The sequence below is a fragment of the Cervus canadensis genome, chromosome 27 (assembly GCF_019320065.1).
Source record: "Cervus canadensis isolate Bull #8, Minnesota chromosome 27, ASM1932006v1, whole genome shotgun sequence".
Classification (NCBI taxonomy): domain Eukaryota; kingdom Metazoa; phylum Chordata; class Mammalia; order Artiodactyla; family Cervidae; genus Cervus; species Cervus canadensis.
Window position 1 is genome coordinate 40,294,740 of NC_057412.1, and position 16,221 is coordinate 40,310,960.

At 38.8% G+C, this 16,221-nt stretch overlaps 2 protein-coding genes and 1 long non-coding RNA gene across 4 annotated transcripts in view; 2 read left to right on the plus strand and 1 right to left on the minus strand.

Annotated features, from left to right (window-relative positions):
- CMSS1 (cms1 ribosomal small subunit homolog) overlaps positions 1-16,221 on the plus strand; it is a 372,626-nt gene that overhangs the window by 201,321 nt on the left and 155,084 nt on the right. The window contains exon 2 of one of the 2 annotated variants that reach the window (XM_043448745.1): positions 12,603-12,772. The exons of the other annotated variant lie outside the window; for it this stretch is intronic. The gene's annotated coding sequence lies outside the window, so the exon portion shown is untranslated. The remainder of the gene's footprint in view (positions 1-12,602; positions 12,773-16,221) is intronic. 2 annotated transcript variants of the gene reach the window in all.
- FILIP1L (filamin A interacting protein 1 like) overlaps positions 1-16,221 on the minus strand; it is a 293,470-nt gene that overhangs the window by 189,691 nt on the left and 87,558 nt on the right. The gene's annotated exons all lie outside the window — the stretch shown is intronic.
- Positions 1,619-8,460, plus strand: LOC122428701. Its single transcript, XR_006265796.1, has 3 exons — positions 1,619-2,456; positions 4,709-4,758; positions 8,419-8,460. It is a non-coding gene; the product is annotated as an uncharacterized LOC122428701 (long non-coding RNA).

Sequence of the window (16,221 nt, forward strand, 5' to 3'; positions counted from 1 at the left end):
TTGTTTCAATGAAAATTTATAAACCTCTTTGAAACTCTTTAAGAGAAAAATGTTAATACAAACTACATGTAAAATGTTAGCAGTAGTAATAAATTAAACATGTGGGTATGAAGAAAATAAGATTGTTACAAATTCACAAAGACTGTATGTTTTGTAAAGTTTCTGTCTTTTCCCAAGAAGGGGAAGAGGCGAAAGGAGGGAAGAGCAGAGGGAGAAGCTTTCCTTCGCTTTGAAGATCCTGATTCTTTGTTCTTCTTGCTCTAAAGTACAGCTGCTTCCTACTCACAGTCCTTTTCCACAAGCCAGCTGTGTCCCATTCATCCCCACCTCCACTACGGCTTTTTCAACCCTGATGCACCAGAACTGGAGTGGATAATACTGGAACAGAGAAAAGCAATTTGATAGGAAATAGAATTGAAGTTGTATAAGTTATAGAAAGGAGGGAAGCAAGATTTCTAGTTTCTAAAGAGACTTGAAGCCTTAATTAAGCCAGAAAGCCGTTAGCCATAGCTCTTTGGATAAAATCGTGTGTTGTGGTTGTAAACTACATGGGATGTAGGCGTTTTGGGGAAGTGCTAGGGGTAGAGGCAATAAGAAAGACTGGCTCCAATTCCACTGCTCCTGTTGATAGCCTCAGAAACTAACCCAAACTAATCTCTTCCTCAACCCTCCTCAGTTCTTTGGCTCTTATTTTAAATTTTGCTTTTGTTGTCTTTGATTATTACCTTTTTATAAGTCATTTCCCTAAATAATCTCAAAGTTTCTTCAAATTATGTAGCTCCTTTGAAAACATTCAGCAGCATACTCCTTTCCTCGTTCCTTGTAATCAACATCCTTAACAACCCACAGATTGGTCAGTTTGAGTCCCTCCTTTCACCCCTTTTCAGGGGGTAATCATCTACAATTTTCTGCTCTAAAGGCTCCTTTTAAAATAATATTTATTCTACATAGTCATGGCATCCATCATCCAAATTCCAGACATTTTAGTTTTACCCTTTTAATTTTATATTATTAAAACTTGGCTTTGGAATGATGAGAATTCAGCTTGTTTATCTTATAATTTCTCTTCCCGTAAGAAAATTCCAACTTTAAATGCACTCAACCCTTAGCATGATAACTCCTAGAATTTGCTCCTTAAGCGAAGAAATTAAAGCTAAGAGCAAGTGTTCCTGACTCTGTTTAGCATCAGATAATCAAATTAATAATTGCAACATGTCAGCCAAAGTGAGCAAGCGTTCTTGTTAGGTAGAACCGTGATGCATTGTCTTGAGCTGTTTGATTACTAAACCTCTGCAAGCTGTTAAAATTGAGCTCTAATGTGCATTGTGAGAAGCAAAACAAAGCACAGACTTGTTGTTAAAGTATTTTTGTCTGGTCTCATTTTATGTACTCTTTGTTCATAACCTGAGCATAATCATCTTAATTACCTTTTCAGTATTTACTGACTTTCGTGGTGCCTTAGCTAGTATTTTTTCATATGAAGTTTATACCATCTTGTGGCCTATAATTCTCTGACTCGCTGTGTCTCTTGTGCCCTTGGCAGCCGTTACCCTACTGTCAGATGTCTGTAATGGGGGGAAAGAAGAAATCACCTGTTGTTTTCTGCTCTAAAGGCTTTACTACTTTTCCTGTTTTTATCCTCATGACCGTGAGAGTCGATAATTTGGGTTTCTTAGGTTTAGCTTTTTTATCTTTGCTTACCAAAATCAAAATGTCTTATTGCCTGAGATTTTCATTTAACTAGAAGACCATGGAGAGTAGACTGACTTGTCCACAGAAAAGTTTTAGCTGTATTCACTGATCCATTTTGTGTGAAATACCAAATCCTGAAAATTTATGCTTCTACATCTCCCACCATAAAAAGTTGGTACAATGAGACAAATCAAATGATGAAGGAAGCAAAAGTCCAGTCAGGAGAAACTAATGAGACATCCAGTATGCAATTAGGGACAAATATACTCAGTTGGATGGCTGAGGCACAGTAAGCCTAGAATTGACCCAGAATATATACAGATTTTGCTCTTGTTGCAGGGCTTCCTTGGTGGCTCAGACAGTAAAGAACTTGCCTGCAATACAGGAGACCTGGGTTCCATCCCTGGGTCGGGAAGATCCCCTGGAGAAGGGAATGGCTACCCACTCCAGTATTCTTGCCTGGAGAATTCCACGGACAGAGGAGCCTGGCAGCCTACAGTACATGGGATCGAAAAGAGTCGGACACAACTGAGTGATATACAAGGCCAACCTCTAAGTACTTTAAATCAGACCAGTGCTTCACTGAGGGAAGCTAGAGTGTCCTACAGGCAAAATGGACCTTGTTACCTTGTTACTTTGACAGCCACCGTGATGGCTTGTCATAGAGGGCGGACAGGAGATGTATGAGTCATCTGGGAGCAGTAGGGAGTTGGCAAGAGCTGGCCTCTGAGGGAATAGAGGCAGATATCAAGTCATATCTATTGGTAAGCAGATTCTTATGGCCCCCACCCATTGGTTACTACTTTACTGTGGGTTAATTGGTTTTGTAAGTAGTTAGGTTCTTACTTTCTTGCAGTTTGGGCAACTGAGGCCTCCCTGGGACTTCGGGTTAGAGCTGATTTTCCTAGCACAACCTTGCCATGGGCCCTATATAACAGGGTGTTGCCCTTCTCATCCACTAGCATAATATTTTCCACCTTCCTAATCTTTGTACTAACATAATTACAATAAATTGTTGCTGCTCTTGAAGATAATCTCTCTTCTCATATCTGGGTTTAAGTCTTTCTTTAAGTAAAGCTACTTAAGCAATGGGGAGGAAAGAGCTTTTCCATAAAGTTAAGGTCTTTCCTGATAAAGGTAACGACTCCACCCCTCCTTCCCAGTTATATCCCCTGCCAGCAATAGCATAGACTTGAGTGAGTGCCAAATGTTTTAATGCCATAAGGACTCACTTGATAAAGGCTATGCATGGCAGAGGAAAAAACAAAATTCCCAATTTTTTTTTTCAAGATTTCTATATGAGATGCAGTTAGGACACCCTTCATCTAATAGTTACCCTGTGTTTGCCATAGTCATTGGTACCCTGCAATTCTCATTCTTCAGCTCTTCTAGAGATTAGAAATTATAGGAAGTGCTAGCCATGTCAAAATGGACATCTACTCTAGCTACAGAGAATTTGACAGAAAGGCAAAGACGGAGCAACGATGGGATTAATACTGCGATCATTCCCAATAATTGTCTGTTAGCAGCATTCAATGTTGTAGTTCATTGCTACATTCATATCTTGTGTGTGCTAGTTAGCTTTGCCTCCCTTATTGTTATGAAGTCTAGATAGAAGCAGCACTGTGATCTTGCTCTGGCCCTTATGTTTTGCATAAAAAAGAGGGTAACACAGAAAGTGCCAGCACAAAATAAACAGCTGCTGGGGAACTGACTGGAGGGAGCAGAATGACTCACAGATCCCTGGGCAGAGGGAAGGTTAATTAATAATCAATGATTACAAATGTTCAGACCATCCAGAAACCTGGAACACCTACCCATAAATACAAGGAAAAGGTGTTTTTTTTCTATTTGGCTGACAGTGATTTCCAGTTCTCATATATAATGACAGTTTTAGCCTCAACATCCACCAAACCTTTACCATAGTTGCTAATGAGTAATAGAGTTGACTGGCTTATGGTAGACTCAAAAGAAAAATAAAAGATCTGTGGCCTTTAGATATTAGGATGCCCCTGAGTGGGAGTTCAGATTGAGTGCAGGTGACTGAATTTAGCAAGACCTGTTTCAGTTTGACCAGTCAGGACTTTCACTTTTGTTTGAAGAAATTACGGGATTTTTAACCAAACCTGCAATTTAGTTAAGAATACAAGATTCATCTGCAGTTTATTTTTCTGTTATCCTAAAACAAAATGATGGCTGATATAAATTTCCACATAGTTAGACCTCACGGTAGTGGTAACAATAATGATAGCATTAAAAGCAGGAACAAGATTGCCTGCCCCTGTTAGCAATGTGAGTAATCAAAGGCATTAATGGACCGTGAACACTGGAGCGCTGGGGTGACCATGGGTCAGAGCTAGCACACATAGGCAAGCACAGTGTAGGGGAAGCTTTCATCACCTCAGCTACACTGAGCCTTTTCTCTCGATAGAGCAAGCTCTTAATTTCCCCTGGTTGTTAATCTGGCACCTTTCATGAACATCAGTGTTCGCTTTGGAAAATAAAAAAGCAAACACCCAAAACATCTAAGTGTTAAGAGGGAAAGAAAATCAACAGAGGAAACTACAGTAGCACTTGATACAGTGGCACCATTTTCTTGAGTCATAGGAGGTGAAATTTTTTGAAAGTTTGTAGCTTTGACAGTCTCTCTTTAAGACAGTAACCAGAAGTCTTGGGAGAGAAAGTAACATGCCGATACCGTCACAGTTTAGCTATGGCATTTATACACATATGTGTCCACATTTTCCAAAACTGACCTCTTAAAATATATATGAGTCAAGTGATTTGAAAGTAGATACCACTCCCTTTCTTCATTGCTTTTGCTCCCTGTTTGGCATTTCCTTTCTAACATTAATGACTTTTCTGAAGGAATTGGTGTTTCCTGACCTGGTATACTTTCTATTAGTTTTGGATAGTCCATCAGTTTAAGATAACTGCCATGTTTTTTAACTCTAGTCTACTGAGGGTTGAATACAATACTAAATGCTCACTTTCTTCTAACACTTTTGTTTTTTAGGTAAGTCATCTGATTGGAAAGACATTTCATTTGATGGAATTTTCCATTTGGTAAAGTATTACTATTTTTATCAAATGATATGAAGTTTGGTTTTTGTGATTTCTCAATTTGTGTTTTCCCACAACATTGACCTTTAGAATATGCTCTGTCTTAAGGACAAAAAAATTTGAGAGAGAGAGAGAGAGAAAGGGAGAAGAACTAGGAAATAAGTGAAAAGGCAAACAACTAAAGATTATTTCTATGTCAAAAAAAAACCCCACTGTTGAAAGAAACCTACATCTTTATAACTACTTTCATCAATTTTGCTCATTATAACTTCAGGAATTGAAAGAGTTATTATATTTAATTGTATTTGGAAAAGATTGGGCTTACTTCAGACAATTCAGTTGAGTTTTAGACCTGTAGTTTCTTGATTATATTTGGTGAAAATCTGACATTCCTCAAAATGTTGATCGACATCTTGGGAAAGTCATTCTGTATCATCAGAGAGCTTTTCTTTTGAATCAGAATTGTAAGTCTTCAGAATCTGTTTCATTTTAAAACATTATTATTAAGTAGAAGGAACAAACATATAATTTTAGAAGCATAAAACCAGGATTCTGTGGCACAGAGGTGACTTTCTGATTTTTCATTGTTAGTGTATAGGAATGCAAGGGATTTCCATGTATCAATTTTATATCCTCCCACTTTACTATACTCATTGATTAGCTCTAGTAATTTTCTGGTGGCATCTTTAGGGTTTTCTATGTATAGTATCATATCATCTGCAAACAGTAAGAGTTTTACGTCTTCTTTTCCAGTCTGGATTCCTTTTATTTCTTTTTCTTCTCTGATTGCTCTGGCTAGGACTTCCAAAACTATGTTGAATAATAGTGGTGAGAGTGGGCACCCTCGTCTTGTTCCTGATTTTAGAGGAAATGCTTTCACTTGTTTACCATTGAGAATAATGTTTGCTGTGGGTTTGTCGTATATGGCCTTCATTATGTTGAGCTATATTCCTTCTATGCCTACTTTCTGGAGTGTTTTTATCATAAATGAGTGTTGAATTTTGTCAAAAACTTTCTCTGCATCTATTGAGATGATCTTATGGTTTTTTATCTTTCAATTTGTGAATATGTTGTTGTTTACTTTCCAAGTCATGTCCAACTCTTTGCAACCCATGGACTGCAGCACACAAGGCTTCCCTCTCCTTTACCATCTCCTGGAGTTTGCTGAAACTCATGTCCATCGAGTTAGTAATGCCATCCAGCCATCTCTTCCTCTGTCACCCCCTTCTCCTTCTGCCCTTAGTCCTTCCCAGACTCAGGGTCTTTTCCAGTGAGTCATCTCTTCTCATCAGATGACCAAAGTATTGGAACTTCAGCTTCAAATCAGTCCTTCCAATGAATATTCAGGGTTGATTTCCTTTAGGATTGTCTGGTTTGATCTTTCAACCCAAGGGACTCTCAAGAGTCTTTTCCAGCACCACAATTTGAAAGCATCAATTCTTTGGTGCTCAGCCTTCTTGAGGATTCAGCTCTCACATCCGTACATGACTACTGGAAAAACCACAGCTTTGACTATACCAACCTTTGTTGGCAACTGACTATGTGGACCTTTGTCGGCAAAGTGATGTCTCTGCTTTTTAATACACTGTCTAGGTTTGTAATAACTTTCCTTCCAGGAAGCAAGCATCTTAATTTTATGGCTGCAGTGATTTTGGAGCCCAAGAAAAGATCTGTCACTGCTTCCACTTTTTCCCCTTCTATTTGCCATAAAGTGATGGGACTGAATGCCATGATCTTCATTTTTTGAATATTGAGTTTTAAGCCATCTTTTTCACTCTTCTTTTTCATCCTTGTCAAGAGGCTGTTTAGTTCCTCTTTGCTTTCTGCCATTAGGGTGGTCTCATCTGCATATCTGAGGTTATTGATGTTTCTCTTGGTAGTCTTGATTCCAGTTTGTGATTTATCCAGCTTGGCATTTTACATGACGTACTCTGCATATAAGTTAAATAAGCAGGGTGACAATATACAGCCTTTATCTTACTGTTTTCCCAATTTGGAACCAGTTGTTCTATGTCTGGGTCTAACTGTCGCTTCCTGACCTGCATGCAGGTTTCTCAGGAGATACCTAAAGTGGTCTGGTATTCCCATGTCTTTAAGAATTATCCACAGTTTGTTGTGATCCACACAGTTGAAGACTTTGGTGTAATTAGTGAATCAGAAGTAGTTGTTTTTCTGGAATTCCCTTGCTTTCTCTATGATTCAGCAAATGTTGGCAGTGTGAGCTCTGCTTCCTCTACCTTTTTTAAATCCAGCTGTACATCTGGAAGTTCTTGGTTTGCATTCTGCTGAAGCCTAGCTTGAAGGATTTTGAGCAATATCTTGATCACATGTGAAATGAGCACAGTTGTGCAGTAGTTGAACATTCTTTGGCATTGCTCTTCTTTGGGATTGGAGTGAAAACACCTTTTCCAGTCTTTTGGCCACTGCTGAGTTTTGCAAATTTGCCAACATATTGAGTGCAGCACTTTGACAGCATCATATTTTTTTAAGGATTTTAAGTAGCTCGCCTGGATTTCTGTCACCTCTGCTGGCTTTGTTCATAGTAATGCTTCCTAAAGCCCACTTGACTTCACACTCCAGGATGTCTAGCTCTTGGTGAGTGACTACATCATCATAGTTATCCGGGTCATTAAGAGCTTTTTTGTATAGTTCTTCTGTCTTTTCTTGCCACATTTTCTTAATCCCTTCTGCTTCTGTTAGGTCCTTACTGTTTCTGTCCTTTATCATGCCTATTCTTACAATAAATGTTCCCTTGATATCTCTAATTTTCTTGAAGAAATCGCTAGTCTTTCCCATTCTGTTGTTTTCCTCTGTTTCTTCACATTGTTCACTTAAGAAGGCTTTCTTATCTCTCTTTGCTATTCTCTGAAACTCTGCATTCAGTTGGGTATATCTTTCTCTTTCTTCCTTGCCTATCACTTCTCTTTTCTCAGCTATTTGCAAAGCCTCCTCAAACAACCACTTTGCCTTCTTTTATTTCTTTTTCAATCACATTGATTGCTTTGCATATATTAAGGAATATTTGTAACCCTGGGATAAAGCCCACTTGATCATGATATATGCTGTTTTTAATGTGTTGTTGGATACTGTTTGCTAAAATTTTGTTGAGGATTTTTGCATCTATGTTCATTAGTGATATTGGCCTGCAATGCTGGAATTTTTTAATGGAGAACTTCCCATTTTAGTCATAGCTACATTACGTTCAGCATATCCTTTTGTGTGGATTCTTTCTCATATTGAGATTCTGGTCATTCCCTATCAATAAGCATGTACCTAAATTAGATGTGTTTTGAAAACCTCTGTGAGAGGAATGTTAGGTGAGGAGCAGGAATGGATTTAACTCAAAGTATTCAAAAAACAATTTAAGCAAAACCAAAATGTTGGTTGATTCTATACCTAAGTTGAATTTTTAACATCTTCATTTATCTTCTATATTTCAAAAAGATAAAATATCTAAAAATTCTGTCTGGTCCCTTTATTAGAAAGAAGATTGGTAGAATTACTATCTTGTCAACCATTCATAAAGTCTGCTAGATATGAGTTGTATAAATATAAATTAATTTCAATGCTGTTTCCCCTTTTTCTTTGCTGAGAATCTCTCTGGTTTCTCATTAATATTATTAAAAGCCTAAAACCAAGAAAATTATTTTTGCATTTCCAAAGAGATTGGTCATCCAGAGAAAATTCCAGTGTTATAGCTTTAGAGAAAAACAGAAGCCTTTTGAAGAATATGTGTCACTTAGCAAAGGGTTAGAGCATCCAGTGATAAGAATCCTTCCTAATACTGTGAAGACTGGGAGAAGTTCTATGCTTAAAGAGGACTCCAGATTCCCCACCCCATGCCAAAGTAAGTATGCACTCATGAAGTAGACACTCAGTTCAGTTTCAGCTCAGCTAAACTGCCCGCGGTGGGGGGGGGAAGATGTATATGGCTGATAATTATGAAATGAGTTGATTTATCTACTCTTATCGAGACTAAAACACCAGTGGTGGATTGATTTCTGTATCCACTAAGCAGATTTTGGGGCTTCCCTTGAGGCTCAGCTGGTAAAGAATCCTCTTGCAATGAGGGAGACCTGGGTTTGATCCCTGGGTTGGGAAGATCCCCTGGAGAAGGGAAAGGTTATCCACTGCAGTATTCTGGCCTGGAGAATTCCATGGACTGTAAAGTCCATGGGGTCACAAAGAGTCAGACACGACTGAGTAACTTTCACTCCACTCCAAGCAGATTTTGATAGCAGTCCCACGTCAAGATCAATAAATTATATATGGAAAATATTTGAAATTAAATTTAATAGAAAATGGAATGACCATATTCTTTGTGTTTAGAAATAAGTTATTTCTAAACATTTGAAAAATATTTTTAAAGTATTCTCAATCTCAAGTGCATTGCTTCTGGAATTCTAATGGTCCTTGAAACTGAATGCTGAGATTATTGAAGTAAAATTTGCTGCAGCTATGACTGACATTAGAGAAATGGGCTCTTACGCTCACTGGGCCAAAGCCGCATGTTTAGAGATGTCTCCTTTTGTTCGTTTCTGTGTCTATGACAGTTGTCTTACTGCCAGGTCACAGGAGTCACTCACTGAGTATCTGATAGGTGAGAGGAGGTACCATAAATGTAAAATAATGTCAGCCACATTGGTGGTGGTTTAGTCGCTAAGTCATGTCTGACTGTTGTGACCACATGGGCTCCTCTGTCCGTGGAATTTTCCAGGCAAAAATACTGTAGTGGGTTGCCATTTCAAGAGTATGCATATTATTTTAACTGATTTAGATGAAAATTTTTCTAAAATATTGCCCTTCATGTGCCTTAAAAGAACATACACTAACCATAGTTAAACTTTTTTTGATATCTCAAGGTCATAATTCAGTTCATTTCAGCTTGTGTTTATTTAGCACCCCCTATGTGTGATGGCCCTCCTAGCCGCTTTTGGAAACATAGATCTTTTTACCACTATACTACACAGCTTCAGATTGCTGTGTTTTGGGACTGTCGGTATGAAGACTGGCATATTCCTGTGAGGGTAACTCTCTGAACCTTCCTCACTAGTCTGTACTTCTAACCTTCTGTGAGTGTGAAGCTAAAATAATCGTTCATACAAATATGCATATAAATTAAGCCCAGACTTAAGAGGCTCTCTAGTATATGTAAATTCCATGAAATTTGTAGATTATGCTTGTTCAAGGCTCCTTTTTATCCTTTTGCTTATTTCTTGAATCGTTTGAGGTGTTTTATGTGAAATGTTGCTATGAGTTTATGAAGCACACATTTCCTTTATTCCCTTTCTTAATAGTGCTTCTAGAAACAGACTCAGGTTTTACAACACCTTGGCCTTTGTTATCCAAGGACCAAGTGAGCATTACTTGTGTCTAAAATATTAATCCTAGTGTTCTCATCAAGTTATTATAGTCCACATCTTCCTTATGAACCATTTCATATTTCCCTGAGACTTCTTTTAATTTTGAGCTACAGTGGAGACTTTTAAGTGAGTTTGTATTCATTTTTCAAATTCACAGTTTGTGAGACTGTGTGTGTATATTCTTAATAAAGGCTTTTGGGGGAGAGACAAATTAGAAGTATGAGATTAACAGATACAAACTGTTGTATATGAAATAGTTGCGCAACGTGGATATACTTTATATACAAGGAATTATAACTATTCCTATCTTGTAATAGCCTATACTGGAGTATAATCTCCCAAAATACTGAATTACTATGCTGTCCACCTGAAATGAATATAATATTATAAATCAAATACACTTCCATTTTTAAAAAGGCTCCTTTAAGAGGTTCATTTTGATTTTCTCCTTTGTCAAAATGATATGTCCTGAGAATATCTATCATTAAAAAGCAGTATTTACAGACTATTTTAAAAATCTTATGGCTCTGAATACCAGTTAAGCTGAAAATGAAGCAAGTTCTGGGGAAAAGTCGAACTCAGTCTATATATTATACAGAGCTGAAAGAACTAACATGTTAGATCAGCAAAGGATTCTGAGGGTCTGATATGGTTTAGAACAATAAAAAAAAAAAGCTAGATGAGCTTTTTAACGTATGTTAATCATGCTGCTGTTGTTTAGTCGCTAAGTCGTGTCCAGCTCTTGCAACCACATGGACTGCAGCCCACCAGGCTCCTCTGTCCATGGGATTTCCCAGGCAAGAATACTGGAGTGGGTTGCCATTTCCTTCTCCGAGGGATCTTCCCCACCAAGGGATTGAACCTGCATCTCCTGCATTGGCAGGCGGGTTCTTTATCGCTGAGTCACGAGGGAAGCCCTCATGTTAATCATGACGGTACTGCTATTGTATCACCGGTCACTGCTAACTGTTGGTTAGCGCCTCGCATCTCTTCAGCACCTTTGTATCCTCTTTAACCCTCTGTCCTATTTGTATGCTCAAATCCACCTGACACCCACACCCACCTTACCATATGAGAGCAAGAAGCACCACAGTAACTGAAAAATGAAATTCCTCTGTATGTACTTTGTGTAACGAGCAACACGTGTACTGAGGTCTTTTCTGAAGAGTCAATTAATAAAGAAACCTGAGTCACGGGTCATCTGCCGTTTTTGTATTTTGGTCTACTTAACGACCCGTTTTTCTCTGAAATTATTTCTAGATTTCTTAACTGTAATGTTTGAATGTCTCTTTCCACCCCTTTTCTATTTAAGTCTTCTCTTTTTAAATGATATAAAGGTAAACACATGAGGGTGTAAGAGTGCCATTTATATTCTGTGGGAGTATAATCTTTCTTTCAAGCTGTTATCACAGCCTTAAAGAGTAAGAGAATTTTCATCATATTGTCATCTGATTTCATGGATTATTTTCATTTTTTTTAAATTCACTTGGAATTTATGCATAAATCTCAGAAAGCTACAGTGTTTTTTGTTTTGTTTTGTTGTCTCAGTTAGAGGAAGTGGCTAGTGTGAGATTAAGGGCAGGGGGAGTGTGGTACAAGGAGGCTGGCTTGAGATGCCTGTGTATTATATGCAGTTTTATTTTCTGAGTAATATCTCTGATTCAGTAATCACCCCCTGGGTAACAGCCATACAGGTTTTCTTATTTCCTGGAAAGCCTTACTATAATGGATAACTTTGCTAGCATATCATGTACCTTGTAATTTTTATTTTCTGAAATCGTGGCGTTTGATGTCTTCATTTCCCCATGCAACCTTTCAAAAACCTTGTATCCTCATATATCTTATTTGCTCCTACACCCTCTTCTCTATTTCAGACAATTCTTTGCAATTCACTTTTCTATTCTTCAAGTAAATCTTAAATCATTTGCAGATTTTCTAAAAGCGGAATCATCTCACTTAATGATCTAGTATCGTGGCTTCTTGGTGAAAGACAGCTTTATAGCCAGAAACTGTAAGTTCAAAATCTGTGAAAATTTACACTAGAAAGCCAAAATATTTTCTCTTTGGCCCCTGAATTTCCAAAGGAAGTTAGATGCCATTGGCAAAGAAACAGAATTGATTTATGAAGCTCTGCAGTATTTTGAAGGTCTGATACGGAGTTTGTGAGGCCCAACATTGTTTTGGCCATTCTTTTTTGAGAACTGCAGATGGGGTGGTGTCTTTGCCAAGGCCTAAAAGACATAAACATGTAAATTAAAAGAGGAGCCTCTCTCATCTGTCTCTCACCAAGGGGGACATCAGGTTAGAGTTGAAGAGTAACTGATAACATTTTTTGCACATAAGTTTTAAAGTGTTTTAAAACTGTTTTTTTTTAATGACTTAAAACTTACTAAGTCACTAAATGTATTGCTATTTACTTACGAAGAGCTGTTTTATTAGAAGGTAATGGGGTTTTCTTTGTATCAATATGCTCTATTTTTCAAGGCCTGTCGATTGCCTAGACCTCAGATGCCAATGCAGAATTCCCCAGCTCACTGCTCTCGCCTAGAAATCCAGAACAGTCAGCCCTTGCCACTGCTTTTCCTGGGGACCAAACAAAGCTGTTACAAGTACTTGACGTACTGGTGGCGTGCTCTAGAGCTCTCCTTAACGTAGTAAGTTCTTTATGCTTTGGAGTTTCCAAGAAATGGGATGTAATATGTTTATACCCTCAACTCTATCCCTTTTGATTCATTTGTTCCTTCCAAGTTAGGCATCTCAACCACCTTTACTTCCAGAAGTAAGCTAATGGTACACAAGATTAAGCAAGAAGCTTCAAGAGAAAAGGAACCCTTTTCCAAATTTCAGGATTGCCTCATTTCAAAGAAAATTTGTAGAACATTTTGTTTTATTTGAAGAGTCTAAGTATTAGAGAAAACAAAGTGGTTGGAGAGGAGCTCTCTTGAGCTCTCGAGTTTGAAGCAAGATCTGCATTATGACCCTACTTTAGAAAAGTGCTGGCCGTCCATTAAGCAACAGTTTGAACAAATTAGTATATCAGATATCTTTGGTTTGTATTTTTAAAATCTCAGAACAGACATAAAGATAATTCTATAGATACGATTATTTGTAAGTTAAAGAAAAAAAAATCTGATACTTTATAAAACTCTTATCATTTTTAATGCAGAAGGAAGTATAGCTTGGGTGCTAGCTCTGTATGTGTGTGTGTATATGTGTCTGTATTGGTCCCTTTCAGAAGGTGAGAGAAAGAGAGCAGACATGAGACAGACATAGTTCTACCCATCCTCTTTTCCTACAGAGAAGCTGTAATAGCTTGCAAACTAAACATAATCAAATTCACGTGGGGATTTTAAATAAAAATAGAGAGGGAAGACCAAGGGGAAAGAATGCTATTAGAATAACTTCGGGTACCTCGGGAGTCCTACCAGGAGTCCTACAGGTCTTTTGATTCAGGTTCAGTAGCAGTAACGTTAAGGGGGGTCAGGTGCTGTTCTGCTCTGAGGAGTAGACTTTCATAGGTCCTCCCATCCCTCATCAGCCCATGGTGAACCAGGGCCAAGCCCACTGTCAGCCACTGGCTTCACCGGGCCTGTGCATTCTCTCTTGTTCCTCTGGCTCTGCCTGCATGCTGGTGGGCCTGGCTCTGCCGGAATGTTCGTTCTGTGGCTGTGGAAAGGCCTGCAGTTTCTACAGTTGCACATCCTGTTAGGGGAACAGCACTGAGCCTGACTGGGGGGAGGGGAATCTCCTGTGCCTCTTACACTGAGCCTGAGTACTCAAGAGTCCTTCAAAACATCATTCTGTTGGCTTCACGGGTGCTTCCATAGGACAGACATAGGTGAGGAACATGGAGAAACTGCCAAAACCCAGGGGGAAGGAAAGAGAGAGATTCCATGCTGCCTGAGTCAGCTGTAATGGGTAGAAAGCCTAAAGGTCTTTTTTCTTCAATGATCATCATTTGTTTTCATTTGTTCCCATGGTTATCTTCCACTGTCCAATTGTTATTTTTGTACTTCTTTTTAAAAAAAGCATCAGTGAGTGAGCCTTAAGAAACAAAGAAGATTGAGGTGCTCTACCAGACTCAGAAAATTCAAAGTTTGCGACTAAGGTCCCACCTCTGAGCTCCTGTTTCTGCTTTGTTTCTAACTTGTATCTGGCTGATGATCTGACACTAGACGCACTGTAACCATTGGAAAGGCAGCACAATCTCTTGCTTCCTCGATCACCACTGGCATTTTTGCCTCTTAGAGTAACCACACTTTTCCATGAGTTTCTGGTGTTTTATCCATTTTGAAAGAAGAGGAGAAGGGACAAGAAGGAATTGATGATAAAGAGATGACGCCTGGAAATGGAAAGTTCACAGCTGAAAGTGCAGTACGTGTTACCTTCTGGCTCGGGCCAGGTGGTTGGGTGTGGCTGTCCTGTGCGTCCCCCATGCAGTTAGCTTTGCACTGGTAGTTCTCCCAGGGTAGCCACTCTGGAGTACTGTTCCTTGTTTTTCTATAGTGCTTGTCAGAATGCTATGACAACTGACTGGTTTTATGCAAACAGAGCCTGGCTCTCAAGAGACAGTGTGTCTGAAAGTCAAACATGGATGGCAGCCATTGGCACGCAAAGGAGTCAGAAGCCACAGATTGTTTTCTCGTTGGATGAACAGCTTAAAGCAATGTAAAGTTAATTGAAGAATTCCTTGAAAGTGAAGTCAGACTAAAAGAAATGCTCTAAGTCTATAATTTACTAAATGTGAAAGGTCTGTAAGTGGTGGTGAAACTAAAAGAGTTTTTTGGGGGGAAAAGAACGTTTTTGTAAACAGATCTGGCTTGTATTATTGCCTAGGCAGTTTTAATTATTTGCTCTAATGATGTATTGAATAGATCTGCAGAAGAATCTCTAATTAGGTAAATCTTGATTTATGGAGTTGGCCTCATGTAAACCATGATGTCATAGTGTGCTGCAGAAAATTATAGGCCTGGTCTTGCTGTTGAAAACTATTATTTCTACCTAGGACTACTCACACTCCGCATGTCTTACTCTTACAAACCAAAGCATCTGGGGTTCTTGTTCTCAATGCTCCTTTCCCAAGTAAATTCAACTAACATTATTACTCATTAATTTATCAAATATATAATTTTAAATCTTGAGAATGCAGGGGCAGAGTTTAGTTACTCACTTTTTACAGTTAATAACTTTTAACTAAAATCTACTAAGGTTTCTAGTTGAAGAAATCTTTACTTGGAAAGGTGGTAGAGATGAACCTGTGACTCTCTGAAGAAGTGGATCAAGGACATGCCAGACTGTCAAAAGTAGTGTCTGTGTGTCTGTCTGCCCCAGCTTCCCATGACCCTAAGCCAGTCTTCCCCTTTCCCTCTCCCTCCATAGCCACTTACTGGAAAGCTCTTTCAGTGTCGTCATTGCTTATTTCATCTGGTTTTAAATAAGAACGTGGGGGTTTGGTAGCATTTCTCCATGGTTCTTATTCTTTTTTCCATTGTAGTAGAAACCTTGATGTAGGGTCAAGACCTTTTCTTCAATTATAGATCTGCTGATTATAATTTCCTAACATTTTCCTCGCATTAATTATACCTTACTGATTGCATTTTCTGTGGCTTCCCATACCAATTTTGTAAAGTAGGAAAAGGCTTTAGAAAGAATCCTAGGTTTTTACAATGCGTTTTCCATTCTTGTAGAATTGTCTGACCTATATCTGCCTTGATAGCCATTTTAAGTGATGTGCCTTTATCAGGTCTTCTCAATTACTACGTGTAGTCTGTGTGGAAAACAACTCTGCCTTTCACTGTCATGTTTCATCAAATTACATAATATTTGATTAAATTATGTAACTGAAAGTTCAACAGGCATTACCAGCCTTGGGAGCAAACACCACTCTTTAAACAGTTGGAAGAAGTTGCAGGGGGTTCAGTGGAGAATAGCCTTCTACAGAGCCCAGGGAGGGTAAGAACCTGCCCGGAGGCCCCGGCTGCGTGTCCCCGGGTATCGGACCCTTTCCGCTGCTACTGGAAGGGGGACGGACTTAATCTCCTTCTCAGAGAGCTGGGTGCTGGTGACAGAAGGGTCAGCAAGGCCTGCGTGTCGCTTCTGTGCC